General features: G+C 37.1%; 1 long non-coding RNA gene across 1 annotated transcript in view; it reads left to right on the forward strand.

The window, feature by feature from the left end:
• The first annotated feature begins 5,765 nt into the window (after positions 1-5,765).
• Positions 5,766-21,078, forward strand: part of LOC136007373 (uncharacterized) — a 37,040-nt gene continuing 21,727 nt past the window's right edge. The window contains exon 1 of the long non-coding RNA XR_010609669.1: positions 5,766-5,832. This is a non-coding gene — a long non-coding RNA (uncharacterized LOC136007373). The remainder of the gene's footprint in view (positions 5,833-21,078) is intronic.

The following is a 21,078-nucleotide window of genomic DNA, read 5'->3' on the forward strand; positions in this document are numbered from 1 at the left end:
TATTTGCCATTTTACTGGTTGGCAGCCAAGAATAGTTTCATATCTCCTGTCTCAACCTACCTTGTGCTGTTTCTTACTGCCTGTGGAAGATAGTAAAATTTGCAAACGTTATGCACTGCAAATAGACTGTTCATACATTATTCACCAAAACCATTCTGACTGTATAAACATATTTGTTTGAAACTTATTCAATGAACACATATACAAACATATCAGGCTATGGATTATTCATGAACTATTTGTTTTGAATTTGTTTTGAAATCTTGTGTCTTTGCAGCACAATTGCACCAAATGCTACTGTATTATCATTGCTTTCCCTTCTGTTCGTAACAGGTTAAACAAGATTTCCTGCTAGCTACATGGAGAATAGTGAACTAGGCACACAGTAATTGCAGGGCAATTTTTTTGTTTCTTTCTGACAAGAGAAATGAAAGAACTTATTTAGATATTTTTAAAATTGGAAAAGGTTCTCAGTGTCAAATTGAATTCATAGTTTTTATTCAAATGAATGTTTATAAGCACATTTTCACAATATTTACTCATGCTAATAGTATTGAAAGATATTCTTGAAGAAGAAAATAGTGTTATAGCTTACCCATAGATATCAGGGCCTTGATAACTTGAGTGAAAGTAATGACTGTGATTTCACTATCCTGCAATTGTATTTGGAAAACATTGGGATCTATTTTCCTCTCCCTAAAGGCTCTCCACCCTGCAATAGAAGATGGCACTGGAACAAAAATCTTTACAGACTGAGGGAAGGTGGTAACAGTGCTGTGAAGTTGCTGTTCTACTAATTCATAAGCCATGTAAATTTTTGTGTTACTTTAGTTCTGAAATTTGTCTGAGAAACTTCTGCAGCTGATACAAACCCTGAGAACTTTGCTGTTCTCCATTAACCTGCTTGGCTTTTTTATCAGTGGCAAGTCTTAGATTTATGTTAAAATAGAAGAGGTATTAGGCATAAATATTTTTATCTTTAATAATGGAGTGATTTTTACAATCCATGACATCTATTTCAAAATCACTTGATTGACATAATTTGCATGGCACAAGCTGAACAGAGACTGAACAAAGATAGTCTTGTAAAGGAAAATAGGGGAACAGACTTTTTAATTGGCTGCAACTTGAAGTGAAACACAAAAAAAACCCAAAGTAAAGCGACTTGGAAAATTAATCAAAAAAGAGCATAGATTTGCTCTTTGAAACTCTCTAGGTTGCTAAAAAATAACATTAAAAAATGATTCAGCTGAAAAAGATGTAACAAGTATATTGTCTGGAAATTACAGCCAATTTAGAAATAGGTAGAAATATCCCACGGGAAAAGTGGTAAAGCATTTTAACAAACTATCAAGAGAGAAGATTAATTCTATATCTTTTCTAAGTCAGAACTAGAAATTACATTTTAGCTACATCTGAGTTGTTGGCTTCGGTACAGATGGATGTATATCTTTCTTTGTCTGCATTGCCAGAAGAGGTCATGTTATGTGATTTAATGGTACTTTCCAGCTTCAAAATCAATTTTGCTGTTGTATAGGTTTTCCAATAGGATGAACAGAGGGGAAAGGGAACAACCATGATGTACCTGTGCATCCACGACATCTCCAATATCTTTTATTACTTTTTTGGCAGGCAGCAGATTGCTCTGCAACTACTTTTCTCTCCTTGCTGCTCTGGGAAGCCTCTGTCTGAGCCAGGGGGGAATTTGCCATTTGAGCTGCTTGTGGAAGTAGCATCAGGCTCATCCAGCCTCACAACTACTGGCAGTCATGAGAGGGACTTGTGCAGAGCCACACTCTATGTATCTGTGGCCGATTTATTTACAGAATAGGTAATAAAGAGCAGATTACATTAGCAAGCCTTTTTATGATAGGCAGCCTCTGGATCTCTGAGAATATTTTTAGTGACATACTGCCTGCCTGATATATCTCTTCCCTTAATGCTGCCCTTTCACATGTGAAGCAGTGGCAGGCTTTACATAAGTAGAATTAATATGTATGTAACAGGTTTGCCATATTTAGAATACATGAAAGCTAGCTGGCATATAACTTTATTTAATTTGACTAAATCTATCCATTTTTTGCAATGTAATTCGAATTTGCTGCAAATAAATGACAGGCAGATTCTTAGAAACAGGGTAAGACAATTTTTTCAACAGACAGATGAATGCTAGTAATATGAGAAATTGTGATTTATTTAAGAAACAAGAGCTTTCAAAAATCTCTTTATGACATCTCACTTCCATTTTCCTATGTTGTGAATGTGACAATAAATTTTAACATAGGGTATATAGAAGTGCAACTCACAGAATCAATATATGACAACTATAATAGTTCAAGATCTGTTAGAATCAAATTGCTACTGTCCATAGCAACTCCACTACTTAAACTGGTTGTTCTAATTGTGCAGGTTGGCTAGACTCCTACTGAGGTCACTGGTCAATGCTCTTGGTGAAATCCACCTGCATGCGAAGCTTCACAGAAGACATTTGCACAGTAGTCTTTAAATGGAAAAACAAAAGGGATTTTAAACTGAGAACTTGTGCCAAGACTCTGCTTCTGTGTGAATTTTATTTTAAATAATCATAAAGTTATAATTTAATATTACAAATCAAATAATTGTTTCTGCACATTTTCTGACTCTTCTGCATTGTTGTGTTCAAGAATTTTTTTTCAGCTGCAGATTCATATGGTTTTACAGCATGCTGCTGTGAAGTTGAATGAAAGTGTGTAACTGTCCTGGGTTTACCAGGAGCCGTTTTGCTCCTTCTTAGTAACTGGTGCAAGCTCTGTGTTTTGACTTCCAGCCTGGGCAGAGAGCTGATAACACCGATTGTTTTTAATTGTTGTTAAGTAATGTTTATTCTGGCCAAGGACTTTGTGAGTCTCATGCTCTGCTGGGGATGAGGGGAGGCCGGGAGGAAGCAGAGACAAGACACCTGACCCAAACTAGCCAAAGAGGTATTCCATACCACAGCACGTCATGCCCAGGAGGTAAACTGGGAGTTACCCGGAAGGGCACACTCTCTCTTCAGGGGGGTCGAACTCATTCGGCGGTGGTATTGTATTCTCTTGTTATTTTCTCTTATCAATATTATCATTGGTGGTAGCAGTAGTGATTTGTGTTATACCTTAGTTACTGGGCTGTTCTTATCTCAACCCCTGGGAGTTACATTCTCTTGATTGTCCTCCCCATCCCTCCGGGAGCGGGGAGGGTCGGGGGTGGGGGTGAGTGGACGAACTGTGTGGATCGGTTTAAACCACGACAGTAACTTTTTGGCAGATTGCGCAAATAACTACTTGCAATTATATAAAGAAATGAAACCCAAAGAAAACAATGTCTGTTTAATGAATTTGTCTCTAAAGAAAATTTGCAAAGTATTAACCATGCATTTTTTAACCATTTTAAACCATTTTAAACCATTTAGTGATTAACTAATTACTGCTTCTTTTACTCACGGTGGTTGTGACTATATGTTAAGACAGACAAGATATCAAAAATTAGACTAATGTGAACGAAAGAAGTAAAGACCTGATGTTATAAAATCAGGTAATCTGATCAGATGCTTCTGGATATCTTTAAATATCAGATATACAATAACAAATATGTAACTAAAAATTGATTGTAATGATTCTAATTTTAATTAGAATTAGATTCTAATTCTGAAATGTCATTCTGGTGCTGAATTTTTAAGTTTATTTTTAGTGTAGTGAAATGCACGTTTAGATTAAACTGGATAAAGTACAGAAACAGTCCTGGCAATAGAGGTTAGAATGGAGGAGCCCCCTTTCTAGTTTAGATTCAAAAATCCAAATATTTTTTTCCCTAGCTGTACAACTTTGCATTTGACATTGAAGTATGGGTTTTGAAAACATAAAAAAATGAGCAGTCTAATTTTTTTTCCCGATACCGCTTGGAAATTTTGGATTTTGCCTGCTATTCAGCTCAATGTTGAAAACTTCTGAAAATACGCTGTTGAAAAAGATTTAACCCAAAGAAACTTTAAGACACTGATGATCAAGAAACAAGACTCAAATATACTAAACAAAAAACCGTGCAGTGACCACCTTAAGTACAGTATGGCATATAACTGATTAGGAATACCAAAAGCAAAGAAAATTACACTTTTGTTTACAACTGCTCCGCTTCTACTTTTACAGAGATAAGGAAAGAAAGAGAAAGCAGCAAGATTGGTGTTACTTTGTGGTGTCATACAGTTTTGTAGCCAATTCATACCTAACCTGTGCTTAAACCATCAGGAGTTTATTAACTGCTTTTGAAGCATAATAGGATGACATAAATCACTGACTTAATTATTTCATAAAATGTCTTTAAAAGTCTACCTTATAGCAATACACATAAATTTTGGAACATCAGTAAGGCAATCAGAGGCACGCACTCTGACTGCAGTCATGCTTCTGGTGTAGTTGAAGGCACTATCTTTCAACATTCAGGCAGCATATCTCCTCATTGTATTGCATTTTCATGCTTCAGTCTTAAGCTTCAAAAGCTAAAAGACAACAAATTAACCTAACCTGCTCTGCTATGGATTACTCCTAAAACACAGTCCAAAGAATGGCTTCTGCCAAGGTTTACTTTTTCCTTGCAGGCTCTCTGTTCTATGTTCATGACTTATTAGGAAAAATAAAATGAGTCGAGTAAGGCAGTAAAAAATGCTGTTGATATTATGATCCCACATTGTTATATTTGAGGAAATGAAGGTTGTTCTTGTACTAAAAAGAATGATAACTGATAAGCTCAGTAATGATAACATACCAAGGTCATCCTCTGTTACACAGAGACAAAAAGACTGTGACAGATAATTTCAACATATGAAGAATGCCGTGTTTATCTTGGGGTATTAAAAAATGAAAAGCTCTGATTTATTTTGAGACATATTTATTTGTAGATAAAAACATATGTTAAAATATTCTGTCATAACATCAGGAAAGAGAAAATTTACTTTTAAAAGGAAACTGTCTCTCATGCCCAAGCCCATATTATGGTGTTTTTTTTAAGGCCTGCTTCAGTTGTACCTTGATGGGTTTCTGGTAGCTGTCTCACTCGTTGTTTAATCTAGTGAACATGCTTTTCATTTCATTCCAGTTTCCTGCTAGCAGTATTTCCCTTGTTGCTTCACAAATATCTGTATTATGATATGCAGCAGCAACAATGGGAAACTCTTCTCCATGTTTGACTGCTTTTCTGCCTACTAAACATACTGTTGGGAGTCAACCAGTCCATATCCCTTAGCATCATAATTCCTTTCTATCACATGAGGTGAAAAGCACAGGAAAAACGTTCCTTCTCTCATTAAGATGAACATTTGCTGATTTGTGACTCCTTGCAGAGCTGTAAATGAGTACCTTCTTCTTTTGTTTATGTTCCCAGCAGAGAACACAGCTGACAGGATGTGAGTAGGGGTTGTGTATGCATCTGTTATCTACTATACTTTTATAATGTTGATGCTACTATGTTATACGGTATATTATCTAGAATAAGAACTTTGTGAGGCTAGATAGTCTTTGATACCTGAATGATGGCTGATAAATCAAAGGTTTCCTTACACGCCAAATTTTTGGCCATTACATAATTCAAGCTTTTGGCTCTGAAGGCTTCTAGAGTATGACCATAATTCTAGAGCATGAAACCTAGTGTTCCACTGTCAAAATTTACCTTGTTTTAATGCATATTCTCTGGAAATTTAGGTAAGCATGGCACATGACTGCAGCAGTGTGCCTTTCTCAATTCAGCAAATCAGTAAAGAAGCCACTGTGGTATAGTGCTAATGTGACCATGGACATATTGGATGGCTCATCATCGCAAACTCTGGTATGATATTTCATCCTGCTTTGGTGACTGTTTCAAAGGGTTTGGTGATTTTCATGGAGTGTCTGCAGCACTTGTTTCATCTTGAGGTGGCTGATCTCTTCTCCCAAGTAACAAGTGATAGGATAAGAGGAAATGGCCTCAAGGTGCACCAGGGGAGGTTTAGACTGGATATTAGGAAAAATTTCTTCACTGAAAGGGTTGTCAGGCATTGGAACAGACTTAAGAGTTAAGGATTTTTTGGATCCTGTGGGAGTTTGACAATTGTACCGTCACATACCACTGTGACCACCACTACATAGTGTTTTGGTAGCCGCCTACCATACTGCCTGAGTACCAAATCAGGTCATCAGGTCCTGAGTCAACGCTATAGTTAATTATGTGAACCTGGACCCCTGCTGCTGGGAGAAGACTTTGAAGTGGTCAATAGTAATATGTCTATAAAAATATGAAGAACTTCCCAAAACTGAAAGTGTTTGGTGCAGTTTCTGAAACGCCAGTATTTTCCTGTGAAATCATAATAAATTGACCTGAGTCAATAATAAATACAACATTTTTACATCTTCTTAGTTGTTCAGCATTTGGTCTTATTAAATATGTATGGTATTGACCTATTCAGTTTACTTAGTAGGTCAATACCAGAAGTTACAACTATGTCGTAGGACTTTGAAGGTCATTAATGATCAGAAGAGCCTTTTCAGTGGTCTTACAATAGCCTCTTACCAAAAATAATGATGTTTTCTACTTTAATACAATACATAGTTAGCCTTGAATCTGGCTGTTTGAGGGTTTGTTTTTTTGTTGGTGATTTTTTTTTTTTTTTAATTTCATCATGCTTTCAGAAGAATCCATAAGAATAGACAAGAATTGAATTTGTAGTTATGATTTAATATATGCAGTATACAGTGATTTTGAAATCTACAGCCTAAAGAGCCCTTCTATGTTTATTAAATTGATCATACTGTTTTCAGCTAAATTAGAATGAAATTTGAGTTTGCAACAAAACTGATATGCTGAAAGAAATGGATAGTTTTGTTTTATGTGTTATCTTTCCTAAGAAACTGTATTCACTTGATTGCTGATGATTCAAATTAATTATGCACAGGCTTTTTAAGTAGATAGGTGTGTTTATTTCTCTTCATTATATTTTAATCAAAAGTTTTGGAGAGTTTCTTTTTAACATAGCAGGGATAGACCCTCTGACCCATCAGAAATGGATTTTTATGTCTGAAATTATGCAGAAACTGATTTAAGATGTGATGAAGCTTCTTCAAGTCACAGTTACAGTTGTGTAGTGTATGCTGTGGTAAATTTTGACCTTGTCATGTGATGACAGCTGAATTATGATCCAGTCTCTGTGAGAAATGATATGTCTACCATATTAGATTAATTTCCTGTAAACTTCACCATTTTGCATTACCAAACCTTGTAAATGTCATCTTTATCCATCATCATGCAATATTTTGCTGTTGCTTATGGAGCAGTTCTCATTTCATTTCAGCTTTTCTAAAGAGTTCTGTTTCACTGTTAAATTACATTTTTTAAGTTCCGTATTTTTATTAGTTTCTGTCTAAGTCTGCATAGCAGCCTTTAAAAAGTTAATAAATGTGTCTTAGTTTCACTGTAAATTACTTGACAGCACTTCTCTGTGAAAGTCTGGATTATTTTTTTTCTTTTTTTTAATATTTTTGTGAAAGGAAAAAAGGAATGTTTATATTACTATTGTAATTGAAGTAAGGAACGAAATAAGGTAATTCATAGATGTAATCTCATATTCAATCTTCTTTCTAACTAGCTGCCTTTCTGTCTTTAATGTGTAGCACTACATTCTAATAAGGAAAACTTAGACCTGTGAAGGTAAAATAAAGTAGCTTATGAAAATCTGAAAATCCAAAGATCTAATTTGAAAAGAATACTGAGACCCTAAAAAGAGGCCTTTAAATCTGTACTCAAAGCACTTCTTTTTCTCCTGTAAGAACTGTATGTAGACAGAACCGATGAGCAGGCTTTCTTTGCCTGATAATTACATTGTTTTAGACAATCAAAAGCACAAAAGAAATATCCTGTTTCTCATGTCTTACATGATGGGGAAATTCTGGTCCATCTGCTTAAATACTTCAGCTATTAGCTCTCTTAAGAAGTTATGTTCTGTTGCGGTTTAGACCTAGCTGGTAACTCGGCAGTACACAGCCATTCACTCCTCCCCTTCCCTTGTCCCACTGCTCCATGTGAGATGGAGAGGAGAATCGAAAGAATGTTGAGATAAAAACAGCTTAATAACTAAAATAAAGTAAAATGTAGTGATAATAGAAAGACTACCAATAATAACAATAATAATAAAAATTGGAAACAAGAGAAGAAATGAAAGCTCAGAAAACACAGGTGATGCCCAATAAAATTGCTCACCACCCACTGACTGATACCCAGCCTGACCTGAGTAGCAATCAGTCCCTGCCAGGTAACTCCCCCCAGTTTATATATTGGGCATGACGTGCTGTGGTGTGGAATATCCTTTTGGCTAGTTTGGGTCAGGTGTCCTGTCTCTGCTTCCTTCCAGCCTCCTGTGCCCTTCTTCACTGGCAGGGCATGAGAGACTGAAAAGTCCTTGATCACAGTAAACATTACTTAGCAACAGCTGAAACATCAGTGTGCTGTCAACACTGTTCTCAAACTAAAGCCAAAACACAGCACTGCACCAGCTACTAGGAAGAAAATTAACTGTTACAGCTGAAACCAGGACATGTTAATGAGAATGCAGTTTTGCAGTTGAAACTAATTTATATTGCTAATTCATTTTCCGAAGTTGAATTTGGGAAATGAATTTTACCCTCTTTGTTCTTATTCCACTAATAAATGATTTTTATTTATCTGCCATGGAATATCTCCTTTCATTTAAACTATTCAAGAGGTAGCTTGGGTATTTTTAGTTCTGTTTACCTCTTCAGTTCCTCGTATTCGAAATTAAGAGTGGTTTTTTTTTTTTTTTGACTTCTTGTTAAAGTTTATCATTCCATTTTTATGAAAATACGGTACTTTATTCAGGAGAAATGTTTTTTATTTTATTTTTGTTTCCAGTTCATGTTTTTAACCTACTCTTGTGACTTAACCATTGTTTAACTGCCCAGGCCCTACGAATACAGGCCACATTCCTCTGTTATATATTCTTTTATTAAAGCTAGCAAACATCTTTTCACTACTCTGAGCTATATTATGTCAATACTTGGTTTCTTTAACTCACTCTTACATTTTTCATTATCATTCCAATCTGCTCTGTCCTCTTTTTTGTTCAGTTTCTTACGAATTATTTAATACCTCTGCTATGTACTGTAGTAAGAGATAAAGAACAATTTAAGAAGAAAAAAATATTTTTTACAACAATGTCCATTATGTCATTGTTCACATTTTTGTGTGTGAAATGATACTTTCAAGGTAAAATAGTCATGAAATGTAAAAAATAAATGGGAAAAGATTAAGAATAAAAATGAATCTGGTTTGATAAATAGTTTACTTTATATTTCTTTTATTTCTATTTTCCTCCTTCTATGCCTTTAATTATTTTTATTTTTATTTTTTCTTCACTTCAAGATGGGTAGCACTTATTTTCTGTTTCTTTTCTGTGTGGATTATCCAGAAGAGGGAGTCATGGGCATGTACACTTAAACTGTATACTGCAAAATCAGTCATTAACAATAAACTTAATGTGTTTGTGAGATTTATAATGCAGTTCTCTTCCAAACTAACGGTTGACAAGTCACCTACGGCCAACGTAATCTGTCAGGAAGCACTGGGACAGTCAATGTTCAGACAATTTTATCAGGACAATGTAAACTTCTGCTGGTCTTGGCAATCCTAGGAATCATTAATGTACTGTTACAGTGATGAATTTAGCATGTATAAGTAGTAAATTTTATACCATTTCCATATCTCAGATATTAAATTATTTATTAGTGCGGTCAAGGCTGTGCTTTAAATCAAACACTGGTTTTGGTTTTTCCATTATGAATGCATGTGATAAGAATGTTTTTGAAATTAAAACCTTTTAGCTATACAGTATAGACAGGTTAGTCATACTGTAAGAAAAATACATGTTATTTACTTTATTTTATAGATCAACAGTATATTCAGAATTATGTTAATTTGGAAAGATTTTATGGCATATTCCATATTCCTCTTTAAATTCAGAGGAAAGGAAGGTTAGTACTTAGGACTCAGCATAAAAGCTGAGCAGCACAAAGGAACTTCCTATTTAATCCTCTTTAAATGCAGAAATCTGGAGTTCAGTGGTCTTGAAAAGTCTTTTTTCAATCTTTGAAAACTATGGCAGAGATGCTGTCACAGTTCACACATGCATAGTCCTGGTCTCCTTTCTTCTGCCCGTCTAAAGATAATCCAACAAGCAGGCAGATTCTCTGAAACTTAAGACTTCTTTAATACATACTGCCACACTTGTATTTTGATAGTCTGTGATGAGTAAAATACAGTAAAAGTTTGTGAGTTACTTTATATATAGCTATGTACAGTTATGTATATATAAGTAAGTGTGGTTATGTAGCTCCCTCAATCAATTCCTTCTCAGATGTGCATTCATGTTTAGATTTGCATCTGCATCAAACTTGACGGTGCTGTTTTAATAGTTTTTCAAAATATTTCAGACACTAAAATCCACTGATCTAAAATCATAGCTTTGCCAGGTAGGTGCTAGATAGCAACAAGCAATGGGACATTTTCATCAATGACCTGGATGAGGGAACTGACTGCACCATCAGCAAGTTCGCTGATGACACAAAACTGGGAGGAGTGGCTGACACACCAGAAGGCTGTGCTGACATTCAGCGAGACCTGGACAGGCTGGAGAGTTGGGCGGGGAGAAACTTGATGAAATTTAACAAGGGCAAGTGTAGAGTCTTGCATCTGGGGAAGAACAACCCCATGTACCAGTACAGGTTGGGGGCTGACCTGCTGGAAAGTAGCGAAGGGGAAAGGGACCTGGGGGTCCTGGAGGATGACCATGAGCCAGCAATGTGCCCTTGTGGCCAAGAAGGCAAATGGCATCTTAGGGTGCATTAGAAAGGGTGTGGTTAGTAGGTCAAGAGAGGTTCTCCTCCCCCTCTACTCAGCCTTGGTGAGGCCGCATCTGGAATATTGCGTCCAGTTCTGGGCCCCTCTGTTCAAGAAGGACAGGGAATTGCTTGAAGGAGTCCAGCGCAGAGCCACAAAGATGATTAAGGGAGTGGAACATCTCCCTTATGAGGAGAGGCTGAGGGAGCTGGGTCTCTTTAGCTTGGAGAAGAGGAGACTGAGGGGTGACCTCATCAATGTTTACAAATATGTAAAGGGTAGGTGTCAGGATGATGGAGCTAGGCTTTTTTCAGTGATATCCAGTGATAGGACAAGGGGCAATGGGTGTAAACTGGAGCATAGGAAGTTCCACGTTAACATCAGGAAGAACTTCTTTACTGTAAGAGTGACAGAGCACTAGAACAGGTTGCCCAGGGGGGTTGTGGAGTCTCCTACACTGGAGATACTCAAGGCCCGCCTGGACAAGTTCCTGTGTGATGTACTGTAGGTTACCCTGCTCTTGCGGGGGGGTTGGACTAGATGATCTTTTGAGGTCCCTTCCAACCCTTGGGATTCTGTGATTCTGTGACATATATGCAGATTCCTTGCTTCCTGAAGCATGACTGGCGATGGCCATTATAGGCCAAAACCAATGGCTGGATCTGTTGCGATATGTCAGCGTGTTGGCAAGGAGATCCAGCTGACTGTACAGAGTCTTAATATAAAGAATATATTGAACATCAGACCAGTTGCCCTTTTGAAAAAGCACCATTTGAAGCCTGACAGAGATGATGACAAGTGTGGTTAAAGACAGAGGGGTGTCAGTACCTTTGTTATCTACCTCTGAGATTTACTTAGCAGGGCTTGCTTTCTAGTACTTTGATGTGTACATCAAATGTACATCTGCAGTGAGAACCATAATTCCTAACAATGCTAATGTGTATCAAGAAATTTTCAGTCATCTGATCTTGAATTGTCTTGTACTGACATCTTGGCTGTGGCATCTGGTAAAAGGGTCATTGAAATTATGGTACAGTAGAGAAGAAAGGAAACCTGTTGATATGTTCTGCTGTTCTAAGTCTGGAAACTGGTGATAATCTACAATGAACATTTCTGCAAGTGAATGTTAAAAGTGTCAAATAATTCTTTTAAATATCAGGGACAAACTCAGGGTTTCCCAGTTCTGACTCTAGTCTCCTTCATCCCCTATGTGAAAATGTTGAAAGAAAAACATTTAAAGTACAATGTCTGCTTTAAGGCTTTACTTCGCTATGTTCCAGTGTTATGTGTGTGTTTAGCTGATCTGTCTTGAGAAGTAGACACCCCCTGCACCTTGTGTTGTTGTCATGGGGACTATATAGCTAGATAGGCAGTTATTAGACAAGATGTCCTAGTAAATAGGCTGAACACTTAAAATCCATCCTCAGCCAAATAAAAAGCCAAGCATGCTCTAAATGCCCCACATATTGTGAATGGCAGCTTAACCCACTTTGTCAGAAATGTTTTCTAAAGAACAATGCTGTTAAAGGTACTATTCTACTCAATGGCCAGATTATAACTGAGAATCCAAATGACAGCAGCAGCACAGAACAAAAACTTCAAAGACTACTTCTGATTTTGTATTTATTTATGCATAATGTGGAAATACTTGTTCGTCCGGAGTTTTGTGGAATATAGAATCTGATAACATTCAAAATAACAACAGATTGGAAAGTCTATCAAATTTCTGGTACCATAAGATGACTTCTGAACAGCTGGCTATGTTCTTTACTTAGAGGTAAATATATATAAAAAAATCTATTTTTATGACGTATTAAGTAGCAAAGAGGAAATCTATTTCCAGCAGCTTCTCGTTATGTTTAATCCTGCAGAAAATCTATATAACAGTCCCTGTCTGAAATGATTAAAAAATCGATAGCGCACTTCTTTTTTAGAATTGTGTTTTGATAATCTTTCTCCGTGTACCGTTCTGGACATCCTTCACCACTTGCCTGGATGCATTATCTGTAGTTGTCTTTTAATAGACTGAGACTAAATTATTAGAAAAGAATTGCATCACCAGGGAGTAAGGGTTGTCAGATACCACTGAGATGTAATACATCAAATGCTGTTGTGTACAGCCTTATCTCATAGGCTGTTTTGTTTTAAGACACTGAAAAAAGTTTTGACCTTTGTCACCTGTTCTAGTTCAGGACAGGTAAAATAATGAATGCAAAATTGCATGCAGCTCCATCGAATTAATAAATCAATGGCAACAACAACATATTGGATAAAAAGTCCATGACCTGAAAAGCAGATGCTGCAAAGTTTCTTTTTAGCAGAGCGTAGGTTTGTTTTTCTGTCCACGGCTAAAGAGTTCAGTAGGAAAGTGCAGAGAGGTTTGCTTTGGCACTACAAGTTATTTACTGTGTGTTCCTCCAAAGTACTCTTCTACTTCACTGAGAAAGCATTTGAGCAATAGATAAGGGCTTGACAAATTCTTGAATTCCTGGAGTTTCTCTGGCTAAGCATTAGAGCAAGAATTTAACAGCTTTATGTATCGAGTGTCTTATCACCTACATGAAGATGTTAAAAATAAATAGCTACATATAAGTTGACAACGTTTAATTTGAGAGAATATTTGGATAGTGTTTTGGTATCCATCAGCATGTGTTATGTAATTTATTTTCATTATTTTGTTGATTTAATTAAATAATTATTGCATGTCATGGTTTAAGCCATGACACTGCAAAAGATTATCAAAAGCAAGAGCTGGATGAGAATGGTACCCCTATTTGCAGTTAGGAAAAGGTAATTTCGCTTTATGGTTCCTGTACTTTGAAGAAAGGAGCAGTGCCACAAGCTAGACAAGTGGCTGGACAATAGAACGGAATCCTCCTCCATATGTCAGTGCTGATTAAGTAGAGGGTCACCTAAACAGTGGGGTATTTTGGCAGGAACTTGAACAGAAGGGAGAGGAAACACAGCCTTCATATGTGAGATAAGCTTTGCACTTAGTTAATGTGCTGAAGAGAGTGGCAGTGAGGAGCAGCTGCTCACACTGTGGACAGGAGTCTTCTTTATGGACAGAAGGGTTCAAGGGCTTCAGAGTAAGAAAATATGTGTGATGGAGAACTGAAGGTGCATAAGGGCAAAATAATTTCTTTAGCAAAAAAAGGAATGAGTACTTGCTTCACAGGACAAGGAACATGCTAGGAGTGGCATAGTTATGTTTCCTAGGCAGCAGGAAGATAATTTCCTTTACTAACACAAGAAGCTAAGCTTTCCTCTTACATCTTTCTCATGTGCTTGCATGCTTTGAGACAGACAGGAAATTGCCTTGCTGTTACTTTATGTGGGTGCACTAGAGGGGCAAGCATCTGTATAACATTACCATTCCCCAGTGCACCTATGCACAGGGTAGGATTTAGCCACATGTTTCTTTTAGGCCTCCAGCTAATTTTTTTTCTTCAACTGTGGTGCTCACTACACTGTGCTTTACTGATAATGCACTCCATAAATGTTTCCCCTTAATACTTACTCTTTTATTGATTTTTAAAAAAGAAATAACATGAGAAAAGATGCCTTGCATGAGCAATCTGTCTGTGAGAAACACAATCAAAAATACAGTGTCTGATTCTCTGGGATTCTATCTGTGAGGAGTCTAAATTTCAGAAGCTGAGGTGTCAGGTGCTTAAGGTATGAGTCTGGGGGGAGAATATGTATATTCTGATTTTTCTGAAAAAAAAAAAAAAAAATAATAGCTTAGTAAGCTCACCACTTTTGCCCAAGAACTGAAAATGAATTTAATACTATTTTGAGTTTTCAGGGGGCCAAGCTGTTTGTGCTATCAAATTCATTATTTATAGAACTAGAAAAGGGAAGATGCATTTTTGATAACTTCTAGAATTTATTAATTTTTTTTTAATAAACTGTTTGTACAATCCTGAAAGAAATAACAGGGTTAAGACTTTTAGTACATAAATTACTCCCATTTCTCTTCAAAGGCAGGGGATGTAATGTGAGTTCTGTCATTTGATCTGAGTAGTTTTAAGACCTGTCTCTCTGAGCCTTTGAGAAATGAAAGTCTGGAGCTGAGCTTCTCTGAAAATTTTTGAAAGGCATAATTAATTAAATGTGCATTTTAATATGTAATATAATAGTATAGTAGTTTTTGAAAGGCATGAATGAGATTCTGGGCCCTACTGAAATCAGTGGGAGTTCTGTGATTCATCATCTTAGGGCCAAGATTTCATCAGCTGCAAAATTCCTTAGATATTGCTTCTGCAAGTCCCTTAAAGAAAAAGAAAACAAACCTGAAAACTAAATGACATAATTACATGCTGGAACATTGGGCCTGGAGAAAGCCACCTTACAAAACTGACAAAAAAATATATGCTATTTTTGTTCTTGAAAGACATTAAAAGATGTGTACAGAGTTTTCTCTGATTTGGTACTGGAAAAACATGCTGCAAAATAAATTTTATAGAGGTCTGTTATTTGTTTCAATAAATCGGAAATTTCACACAGGAGAGAGGGAAAGGTTATTTTTGAATCAGAAGAAAGAAACAGTTACCAGTTCTCCACATTATCTACATTGTACCTGTACAATAAAACTTAGCTTTAAAACTAAAAAAAAAAACCAACAACCAACCCAAAAGAGCAGCAGCTCAGAGCTCACAAACAAGTTTTGAATAACCTTCAATAGAGTTTGTCTTTTCTCTAGATATTAGACTCACAAATAACAAGAGAAAGATTTGATACAAGTTTGATTTATGTTTCCATTCATTTTACCAATGGAAGGAAGAGACTGAAGCTTCAAACAGAATAAAATTTACAGAATTAAGTCTGAGGTTAGTCCTGAAGGCAGCTGCTTTGAAAACTCTCTCCCCTACATATGACCAGCTGATTTTTGTCTTGAAACTTATGTGAATATTTCACTGCCAACAGCAGTTAAAGACTTTACACCGCAATATCTATTTCTAAAGAAAACCCCATTGAATTCATGTATTTGAAATAGCTATGGTATTAAAAGGCATTTGATGTTCTTATCCAAAGACAGAAATAAATTAGTCTTTTTATCAAGTTCAAAGAAGACCTATGTATCTTATGAATGGTGAGCTACATTGAAATCTATCTAATTTAATCAATTGCTAGTTTGTTGTTTCCTTGAACTGTTCATTATTGTGGCAGCTCTATGTGGACTGACATACTATTTACAGTTTGAGATACATTAAAAGTTTTTTAAAATCAAAGACACAGTTAATTGTCAGATGGTGTAATTTCTTGTCTAACCTGCAACGTGAACTGTACATGGAAATGTTTGCTTTAGAAGAGTACCAAAATTGGTCTGAAGATTTCTAGGCATGGAGAATGTACAGAAATTGTTCTTCTCCTAGATGTATGTTCCATATACTAATCATTTTCTTAAAGTGTGTGCATTATTTCTAATCTGCATATGATTAGCTGTAGTTTGTAAACAGTTTTCTCTTTTCAAAAAGTCCACAAAGAAGTTATTTAGATGTGATTCTTTCTTTAAAAGAACTAAAAAACTGAATTTACATTTTGTATAAGAAAAAGAATGAAAGTATACATTGGGTGCATGGAAAGGAATTAAGTGAGATTATACGGCCATTGGATTAATTTTGTGTACATTTGTGCAGATTAAAAACTGTGCCTGTATATCTAGTGTTAGGTTTACTTCCTTCTCATAAGATTTTCTATAGAAGTTAGTAGTGAGAATTTTTTATGAAAGGAAAAGTGATGTCACGTTCAACTGTCAAAGAAAGAGAGGGGGGTGGAGGGCAGGAGAATAAACAGTGTGAGATTATAGAAAGAAAGAAAATGAGTGAAGAAGAGACAAGGGTAGAAATGCATGCAAATCTTAAAAATATGCAAGATCCTAAAGTTCAGACAACTTGGGTCCACTGTAGGAAAGGATCTGGTTCGAGACCATCTTAAAAATCTGAACGTGCACAAGTCCATGGGACCTGATGGAATCCATCTGCGGGTCCTGAAGGAGCTGGCGAATGAAGTTGCTAAGCCATTGGCCATCATATTTGAAAAATCATGGCAGTCAGGTGAAGTTCCCGACGACTGGAAAAAGGGAAATATAACCCCCATTTTCAAGAAGGGGAAAATGGAAGACCCGGGGAATTACAGACCAGTCAGTCTCACCTCTGTGCCTGCTAAAATCCTGGAGCAGATTATCCTGGAAGGCATGCTAAGGCACATGAAAAACAACAAGGTGCTTGGTGTCAGCCAACATTGTTTCACTAAGGGGAAATCCTGCCTGACCAATTTGGTGGCCTTCTATGATGGGGCTACAGAATTGATGGACAAAGTTAAAGCAGTTGATGTCATCTACCTGGACTTGTGCAAAGCGTTTGACATTGTCCCACACGACATCCTTCTCTCTAAATTGGAGAGACATCAATTTGATGGATGGACCACTTGGTGGATAAAGAACTGGCTGGATGGCCGCACACAAAGAGTTGTGGTCAATGGCTTGATGTCCAGCTGGAGACCGGTAACGAGTGGTGTCCCTCAGGGATTGTTGCTGGGACTGGTCTTGTTTAACATCGTCATTGCTGACATGGACAGTGGGATTGAGTGCGCCCTCAGCAAGTTTGCCGATGACACCAAGCTGTGTGGTCCCGTTGATATGCTGGAGGGAAGGGATGCCATCCACAGGGACCCTGACACGCTTGTAAGGTGGGCTGATGCCAGCCTTATGAAGTTCAACCACGACAAGTGCAGGGTCCTACACCTGGGTCGGAGCAATCCCAGGCACAGCTACAGGTTGGGCAAAGAAGAGATTCAGAGCAGCCCTGCAGAGAAGGACTTGGGGGTGTTGATTGATGAGAAAATGAACATGGGCTGGCAGTGTGCGCTCGCAGCCCAGAAAGCAACCGTATCCTGGGCTGCATCAAAAGGAGTGTGACCAGCAGGTCAAAGGAGGTGATCCTGCCCCTCTACTCTGCTCTTGTGAGACCTCACTTGGAATATTGTGTGCAGTTCTGATGTCCTCAGCATAAAAAGGACATGGAACTGCTGGAACAAGTCCAGAGGAGGGCCATGAGGATGATGAGGGGACTGGAGCACCTCCCGCATGAAGATAGGCTGAGAAAGTTGGGGCTGTTCAGCCTGGAGAAGAGCAGGCTGCATGGAGACCTCGTAGCAGCCTTCCAGTACCTGAAGGGGGCCTATAGGGATGCTGGGGAGGGTCTCTTTGTCAGGGACTGTAGTGACAGGACAAGGGGTGACGGGTTCAAACTTAAACAGGGGAAGTTTAGATTGGATATAAGGAGGAAATTCTTTCCTGTTAGGGTGGTGAGGCACTGGAATGTGTTGCCCAGGGAGGTTGTGAGTGCTCCATCCCTGGCGGTGTTCAAGGCCATGTTGTATGAAACCTTGTGTGGGATGGTTTAGTGTGAGGTGTCCCTGCCTATGGCAGGGGGGTTTGAACTAGATGACCTTGAGGTCCTTTCCAACCCTAACTGTTCTATGATTCTATGATTCTATGATTCTACTAAGAGTGTTACCACTGGGAGAATTAAAGGATGGTTTGACCAAACCAGAAAGATTAAAAATATTATTTTGAATTACTTCAATGAGAGGAAGGTGCATGAAATGTTAATGTGACGGTGTGTTATTTATCAAGGTTTGGGCATTTACCACAGTCGAGGAGAATGAAGCAACGAAAAGGCAAAAATCAGTGGTTATTGAAGCTTGTTTGTTGGAGGGATCTATAATTCACAGGTTGCAGGCCTGTGGTCTAAGAGTTCATAGGAAGTGACGACTGGATAAAGCTAGATTGATGAAGTTCAGTTGAAAACCGGGAAAGGTTTAAATGATATGACTGTAATTACATTGAAATAGTAATTTATTTTTCATGATGATGTAAAGTTATTGGCAATGCATGGAAGTCTCTTTTAATACAAATTCCTTAATCCAACTATTTTAAAATGCTGCATTATGACATTTTAATTAGGGATCTAATAAGGTTTTGTACGATCCAGTGCTTTGCACACTGGTCATAGAAGTTTAGAATGTTACGGCTGGAGACACATCAGGTAAATCTCCCCTGTTGACTTTTTGGATGAGTGTGGTGCAGTCATTCAAATAATGTGGCATCAGAGAAGATGCTTTCCCTGACCACATTTCATACAATCAGAAAATGCATCTGAGGTAGAAACTATATTTTGTTATCTACATTTTATGGTGGTGAAGTGAGAATAAGTAGAGGTAATGGCCCTGATTTTAACAATCACGTAAGGATGCAAAGAGCAGAGACTTAAATGACTAGTCAAATCTGCCACAGGAAAGTTTATAAAACAGATGATCCCAGAATCTGAGAATAGCTAAAGATCTTTCCTATCCTGAAGCCCTTAATATGTGACAAGATTTTCAATGGTTGTTGTTATTTTTATTCAGAATTCATTTTCAACACAGAAATAAAGAAGAAATTGTTTCAAAAGAAAGGCTAAATTGAGATAATTCTAAATAAAATTTAAAACTTTTTGAATAGCTTTCAGCCTTCCTGGCAGTAAATGAAGAAAACACCGAGGCAGAGTGAAATTTTGTTTAGCTGCCTTTGATTCCAAGGCTATAGGCAGTTGTTGTCCCCTAGCTGAGCTGACAGAACATCCTGTGAAAAAACTCAGATCTCTTGGAGTGCTGCTGTTTCTGTCTCTCTTGTTTTAGGTTTAACAAGACTGGGTATTTGATGACTTTTAGGATGTGATACATAGCATGTTTTGATCAAGATTTGAACAAGCTACAACGATTACTGTATATTTCAAGGGTTTATATTTTTTGTAACAGTTGCTTTTATTTTAATTATTATAATGCAGAAACTTGTTACAGAAAACAGATGTCTGGAGATCAGTTACATAACCAAAACTGCATGAGTCATAAGGACAGCTAGAGACTTCTTTTTGAAAGAACTGAGATCTGAAAGAATGTGATATAATCCTATATGTAAATCATATCTTGACACCTGTCTGCATGAGGAGATTCTATATACCTGTGAATAAGTAAGATTTATTATTTCACTTTCATTTTGCAGAGACTTAATGCACTGTCCATAATTATAATTCTCTGAGATTTTATTTTCTGTGGAATATCCTCTTTCTACCAATATGCTCCAACCGAATTTATACATTTAATCAGAACTTTCCCTTGAAATCAGGTCACTGATAGTAGCTACACAACACTATTACTTTCCTGTCACTGCTTGGATCAAATTCTGTCTCTCTCCTTCTCATCATATTAAGGTTTGTCATGTTTATCAGAGAAGAGAAAAGCTGGAGACCATTGTCCTGTTTATAAACACAGGCCAATATTTTGAATCATGATGCATTTGTTTAGACGTATAAATGCATTATTTAAATTTACAATGAAGCATCAAAGATCAGAAATGCTGGTTAAATTAACAAAATTTCTTAAAAGAGATATGAAGTTTAGAAAAGAATGCAAAGACCGAGACTCCCCCTAATGAAGGTGAGCTTCCAGTAGTTACGGATGCACTACCGTAGTGAGGGTGAAGGGTGGTATACAGTTCACAACAGAAGCCTACAGACAGTAAAAGCATTTTTCCCAAAGCATGCAGCTTTATGTGAGCTAAGCTGCTGCTACTGTTCCTGTTTGTGATATATCTTTTCCTTTTGAGTGTTTCCTGTGTTACATAGGAAACACTCCTATGGTGCTGCAGAATGCTAATAGAGAAAGAAATGAACACCTGGTGAAAAATATTTTCTGTAAATCACTAGTTTTGAGTTTTCTTTTTTTTTTTCAGTTAAGATTTTAAAGTTCAGAGAGCTAAGTGTCTAATTTCCTGAACACTAAAAATTTTCCAGCCAGAAAGACCCTATAAGGGAGGGGAAAAGTACATCTGCACAAACTGAAAATAAATTAAAACAAAACAAAACAAAACCCAACAAAATCCCACAGTGATGGTTTAACGATTATTAGGCAACATTTATTCCTGGAGCGATTATATAGTGAAGTCAAAAGACCTAGGATATGTGGTACTATCTATTATTCATTGTCTGCACTGCATACAGAGGAAGGTACAATCTATGCTTCATGGAAGTTTGCTGTCATGTTCATGATTAATGATTGTGGCATTCATGCAGAATTGGGTAGCTTTCAGTTTCAGAGAGCTGTATCAACAAAATTGATATTTAGGGAGAAAAAGATAAATAAAAG

The sequence above is a fragment of the Lathamus discolor genome, chromosome 1 (genome assembly GCF_037157495.1).
Source record: "Lathamus discolor isolate bLatDis1 chromosome 1, bLatDis1.hap1, whole genome shotgun sequence".
Taxonomy (NCBI): Eukaryota; Metazoa; Chordata; class Aves; order Psittaciformes; family Psittacidae; genus Lathamus; species Lathamus discolor.